The following is a 6638-nucleotide window of genomic DNA, read 5'->3' on the forward strand; positions in this document are numbered from 1 at the left end:
TTCCTTCCCCTCTAGTTTCTGTCTTTGCCCTCCTTGGGGAGCTCCTTCTCTCAGCACTTTCCACTCATTATTAGGCATGTTTTCCTCCCAGTAAACCATATATCCTTCCATTGGACTATAGAACAAACTCACTTTTCATTCATCCCTTTTAACACATTATATTCTTCAACTACCTTTAATACACATACATACATATATTTATATTTTAATATTAGAAGCCAATACTTCATGGCAAGTAGAAGGGGGAAAAGTGGAAGCAATGAGAGATTTTATTTTCTTGGGCTCCAAAGTCAGTGCAGACGGTGACTTCAGTCATGAAATTAAAATATGCTTGCTTTTAGAAAGAAAACCATGACAAACCTAGACAGCATACAAAAAAGCGGAGACATCACTTTGCTGACAAATGTCCATATAGCCAAAGCTATGGTTTTTCCAGTAGTCACGTATGGATGTGAGAGTTGGACCATAAAGAAGAGTGAGAGCTGAAGAATAGATGCTTTCACATTGTGGTGCTAAAGAAGACTCTTGAGAGTCCCTTGGACTGCAAAGAAATCAAGCCAGTCAATCCTAAAGGAAATCAACCCTGAATATCCATTGGAAGGACTGATGCTGAAGCTGAAGCTCCGATACTTTGGCCAGCTGATGTGAAGAGCCAGCTCACTGGAAAAGACCCTGATGCTGGGAAAGACTGAGGGCAGGAGGAGAAGGAGGGGACAGAGGATGAGATGGTTGGATGGCATCACCTACTCAACGGACATGAGCTTAAGCAAACTCCAGGCAATAGTGACGGACAGGAAGCCGGACCTGCAGTCCATGCGGTTGCAAAGAGTCAAACACTACTTAGCGACTGAATAACAACCACATTAGCAGTCAATACTGTAAATTTTTGTCATATTACTAAGTTCACAGAAACTTGCATTTAAAGAATCATGTAGACATACTCATCCCTGCAAACTCCATTTTTCAATTCTTCTGCAGGATCTTGGAGCATCGATGACTTAGTTAATAGAAATGCTACCGAAAGTTAAAAATCTCTCCTTGGGGTAGGGCTGCCTTTCCACCAAAAGGTTCTTAAAAACACTTGACAGAACTTTGTTGCCGAAGACAGATTTCCCCCTCAATACTAGTCACCGTTTGCAAAAAGAGAAGGAGGTGATGCAATCATCAGAAAAACTTCAATCATTCTTTTCAACTTATTTGATATAAAGGAAAACATTTGGTTAAGGGTATGTGTTCAGAATAGACTCATGATGCTGATACCTAGTAAAGACAGAATCTCTTTTTTCTTTGCTGGAACTGCCACTGAAGGTTGCTGACAGCTTTTAGTTTGGAGTGGGGGATTGGGGCTGAGAAAGCTCAGAATTTCTGGAACTGATTCCTTTTTGTTTTTGGAAAATTGCCAGGACTGGCTCTGTAGTTACATAAATGTAAAGCAAGTACCCACTCATTGTCCTTGGCCACGGCAGTGAAGTCACCATAAATCTGAATGCTGATGCTGCAGATCAAGGTGCCAAGTATCCCATCCAGTGATGTAAGTGGGTATCTTCGGCCAGAACCCTGCCCTTGAAGAGGTGAGAAATGTTTTGCCTAAATGTGTAGCTAGAGCAGACCACTGGAATTCAAAGAGTAAATAACACAAAACTTGTAAAATGTAATTTCACTTTTTTTTATTAAAAAGACATTTTAAAAGATATTTTAAATTTTACATAGTATTCCAGTGAACACATGCCACAAATATCTAACAAACAAGTTTCACAGAGCCACACCTATTCTTATTCTGCTGATGTTTCTATATAATGTCATTGTTTTTATTTTTTATTGGAGTATAATTGCTGTACGATGTTGTGTTAGTTTCTGCTGTACAAGGATGTGAATCAGCTATATCTTTGTCGTTTGTTATTTTTTTAAGATCTTTTTGATGTAGACCATTTTTAAAGTCTTTATTGAATATGTTACAATGTTGCTTCTGTTTTATGTTTTGATTTTTTGGCCACAAAGCATGTGGGATTTTAGCTCCCCAACCAGGGATCAAGCCCACACCCCCTACACTGGAAGGCAAAGTCTTAACCACTGGACCTCCAGGGAAGGTCTTTGCCATTGTTTTTAATGTTGGTCATATCCCACTGAATTCATATTATGACCTGTTAACGGATCTCAATTTGCAGTTTGAAAAGCATGCAACTGTTGAGTCCAGTGGTCAATCTGTGGAATCCAAGACATTGGGAGCCCTAGAGCTTGAGGTTTGGGGATCTATAATGAAGACAGTACTTTACTTTAAAACACTTCCACATGGACAGTGAGGTCTTATGTGCCAGTTAGTTTCAACTTTAACTTTACGAGCAGCTGGGGTGGTTACCTAGCATTCTCACATAAAGTCCATCTACCGGTGCCTCTGCTGTCTGTATCTCAATTCATAGTCATACACAGCTTTGCTCATTTGCACACAGGATATAAAAAATTGTTTTGTTTTGTTTTTTTTTACTGTGGAAAATGATGTCCTGTTGATCAGCATAACAAATTTCAGAAATGGGTTCCTTTTAGTGAAATTAAAAGGACTCTTTGTCAAATATAGTTCAATTTAAACATGTAAAAGAAGAGAAAATTTATAGTAAAGTTGTCTCTAAGAATGCTGAAAAAAAAAAAGTGTTCTTAATAAGTGGACTAGCTAAAATAAACTTTACCCTGTCTTCACAATCAGGGTGTCAGAATCCAGAGAGCCAAGCAGCCCACCACCCTCGGCAGACTGGACTGCTAAAGGTTCCACATCACCTCCAGTGGGCTTCCACTGATGCGGGATGTCCATGTCAGATATTGACTGAGAGGCTGACAGAACCCTGCCTCTGCAGTCTTGGCTTTTGTCTCCAATGAACAGAAGCTTAGGCAAGGTGTTCATCGGACCATCCAAAAGGCCGGACAGAGGCTGTGACTTCATCAAGCTTCCAGAACAGACAGTGTGAGCTGCTTTATGCCCGCTTGTTAGTGACCGTCTGCTGTGTGGCAGAACTTGGTCTGAGACTTGCTTTCACTGTAATATGGCAGTGAGGTACGTGGCAGTAGCAAACTGTCCTCACCTCAAGCTTTTTTGAGTGACCACCTATTCTCTTACATCCATTAAAAGCAACAACAAAGAGCTGTGTTACCAAATGGATTAAATCCAGCTGATAGGCCCCTTCTGCTCTTGCAATCCTACATGGAGAACAAGGCGTCCTGGAGAAGGTCAGCTCAGAGGTGAACGGCTGACGAACACAAGCAGAGAACAAATATGTTGAGCGTGCGAGTGACCCCTTGACTCCCAGAATTGGGTTGGTGAGGAAAATTCTGCAGAGGAAGGGTCTTCAAAGGGTGAGGACTTGGGATCATTTTACTTTTTTATTTCCACAAGGGTTTTTATTTATTATGGATTATACTGGGTTTTCATCGCTGTGCCGGCTTTTCTCTAGCTGTGGGGAGTAGGGACCGCTCCTTTTTCTGGAGCTCAGGGCTCTCACTGTGGTGGCTTTGCTTGCAGAGCACGGGCTCTATGGCATAAAGGCTTCTGCAGTTGCAGCACTTGGGCTCAGCAGTTGCGGAGCACGGGCTTAGTTTCTCCACAGCAGGTAGAATCTTCCCAGACTAGGGATCAAACCCACATCCCCTGCAATGGCGGGTGGATTCTTATCCACAGTACCACCAGGTTAGTCCAGGGTCATTTTCCTTTAAATTATAAAAGGAAATATGACCTTAGTTGGTCATCAGAGGTTAGTAGGGCTTGGAAATCCTTAGTCACACTTGGAAGTCTATAACTTCTATAACTTCTATAGACTATAATTATAACTATAACACACAATCTATAACTAGAAGGATTTCGTTCATGTTTTACTCTATTTTAATGTTGGTGTTTTTGCTGTGAAGTTCATTTTCTGAGGATAATATTGTGGCAGGAAAGAGGAAGGACTCCATTTGCGCCAAAGATATTTCCACTGCTGAGCTTTAGACCATCCTGATGAATCAAAGACGGGGACTGGCCATAAAGGACTACTGAGGAAGGGGCTTCCTGAATTATGGGGTTACCTGGAAGAATCAAGTGGAGAAGGTTGGAAAAGTGTCTGAGAGTGATGCAGATGAAATGAAGGATTTGGGATCTGCCTTGTGCATGGCTTCCTGACCCAGCTCATGAACTATGGGTCTGGTTTGATGTCTCTGGGCCGCAGGCAGAAACAAAAGGAGACGTGAGAATATTGCTTGCAGGGTATTGGACCTGGGAATTAAGTGTAATCCAGACAGGACGTAGGATCTTCTTTTCATTGCTGTTTGGATCCAACAGAGAGAAGAGCCAAGGGACTGCAGAGCCACCTGGGAGCTGGAGAGTTGGGGTCTGCACCTTGGGTATCACTTGGAGAGCAGACAGCTGTTGTCCCCCAAGCGCTGGCATCACTGAAAGTACTGGAATGTGACCACTGAGGGACTTTTCCTTCAGTGGACATTGATTGTGTAAGCTGGAGAAAAATAATTTGAGATCAACGTTTGTAGACTCATGTAGTTTGGGACAAGAGCCAAAAATTTTTGGTCATTACCCATGCTGTGCTCCATTGTGCGTATTTATGCACGTAACACTGGAGGAAACTTGCATTATATTTGGGACTCTCATTCAAACTGTGGTGATTCTGGATTCTCCTTCAAAAACAGAACCTGAGACAAGGGCTAGTATGCAAGCAGTTTATTTGGGAAGTGATTCAGAAAAACGAGGCCGAGAGTGAACGCCTATTCCAGGGTATATCATCAAGGCGATCACTGCTGTGTTAGTGGGGCTTGACCCACTCAGAGCCTCCGAGGAGCCACACGGAATATGCCTCATTTATCCACCAGCTCTCATCCCTCATTAGAAAAGAGATGCCCGTTGACTTTAACTTCCTTGCCCTTTCAGGTTCCATGTGCCTGATTGGATTTCCACAGCCATCTTTCAGCACAGCATTAGAGAAGTCCCAGGGCAGGAAGACATGAGGCAGATGAAGTGAGATGCTGTCAGAGCATGTTTGCGCAAAGCTGGTTGCTGCAAAACTGGCTGGAGTAAAAAGTAGGCTGAGGAAACACAAGGATTTGAAGTGGCACAACACAGTCTGATCCAGAACACCTCTTGCACAGATCAGGTCCACTCTTGCCCAACATTAAGTCCCATTCATCAGATACCCTTCAGTGTGATGACTTTCTACAGTCTCTACGGACTTAAAACAGGAGGCTTCCTGGAAAAAGTTATAAACCTGACTGATACAACTAGCATTGCAGAAAGGGGTCCCCTAGAGTCAATGTGCTACCAGCTGCCTAATTGATACCTTCCCCATACCTTCATGAGAAATAGAAATGATCAATTATGTGAATTGCAATTCACTTCAAGTAATAGATAACTGATCCAAAGTGGTTTAAATTAAAAAGGGAATTTCTTGGCTCATCTAACTGAACAGTCCAGGAGTATATCTGAATTAAGATAGGAATAGATACAAAACGCATGTGGTATTTTTGCTATAAAACAGAAGAAACTGATGCAAGGCAGGGGAGAAAAAACAGATGTATATTACATCAATATTTTAAAATTTTGCCAACACAAATGAAAAGAATAGCATTTATATTTGCATTTCCCTAACCACTGCTAGAGAGACACAGAGTAGTGGGCTTTTATAAAAACATGCCTGTTCCAGGCTCCCCTGGTGGTAAAGATTCCACCTGCCAGTGCAGGAGACACAGGTTCAATCCCTGGTCCAGGAAGATCCCCTGGAGAAGGAAATGGCAACCCAGTCCAGTATTCTTGCCTGGAGAACCCCATGGACGGAGAAGCCTGGAGGGCTACAGTGCAGGGGGTCACAAAGAGTCAGACATGACTTGGCGACTGAACAACAACAACAACAACTGCTGGTCTAGTGGTTGAAGTGGGATTTGAATACAAGTCAGTTGACTCAGAAATTCATATTTTTCCCCCCAGTACCCTACACTATATCTTTCGCATCAGCTCCACTTGGAATTCTGAACTAGAAAAAGGTAGGAAAGAAATGAAACACTGTTGATCAGATGTAGGAAGATAACAAAAGATTCAGAAATTCTGCCTGGAAAAAGTTTAATGGAAATGGAGATTGTTTTTCTCATTGCTAAATTTGTAAAGGCTAGGAAATAATGTAACTTCTCAAGAACATTTAAGGGTTTAACTGTTGCCTTTTATTGGAGGATAAACATGAGAAGATTCTGACCAGCTGGCGGAAGAGGAAAGGAATTAGCCAGAAGGAATCGGTTTAGTCATAACAATTACATTTCTCAACAGAAAAGGCACAGTACAAGGATGGGTACAGTAGATCCACACTGTTTGCTCCCTGCATCCTCCCCGGTCACGTGGTCCTGATGCAACTGTGAGTGGTGATGCCACCCTGCTCTCAACTCAAGAGTGGTCATGTGGCCCAGACTCACCAATGAATATGCTCATCCCTCTGGTCATGGTGAATGGTTCAAAGATGGGCATGTGATGTACGCAGCGCCATGATTAGTGAAATAGAAACAGAAAACATGTAACATATTTGAGGATATTTAAGGATCTAGTGCTGTGCTTAGTCGCTCCGTCATGTCCGACTCTTTGTGACCCCATGAGCTGTAGCCCACCAGGCTCCTCTGTCCATGGG

At 42.5% G+C, this 6638-nt stretch overlaps 1 long non-coding RNA gene across 1 annotated transcript; it reads left to right on the top strand.

The window, feature by feature from the left end:
* Positions 1 to 1294: 1294 nt before the first annotated feature.
* On the top strand, positions 1295 to 3130 carry LOC147367743 (uncharacterized). Its single transcript, XR_015132062.1, has 2 exons — positions 1295 to 1571; positions 2699 to 3130. It is a non-coding gene; the product is annotated as an uncharacterized LOC147367743 (long non-coding RNA).
* Positions 3131 to 6638: the final 3508 nt, after the last annotated feature.

The sequence above is a fragment of the Bos grunniens genome, chromosome 8 (genome assembly GCF_055505025.1).
Source record: "Bos grunniens cultivar Pamir isolate PY7600 chromosome 8, Bosgru_T2T1.0, whole genome shotgun sequence".
Lineage (NCBI taxonomy): Eukaryota > Metazoa > Chordata > Mammalia > Artiodactyla > Bovidae > Bos > Bos grunniens.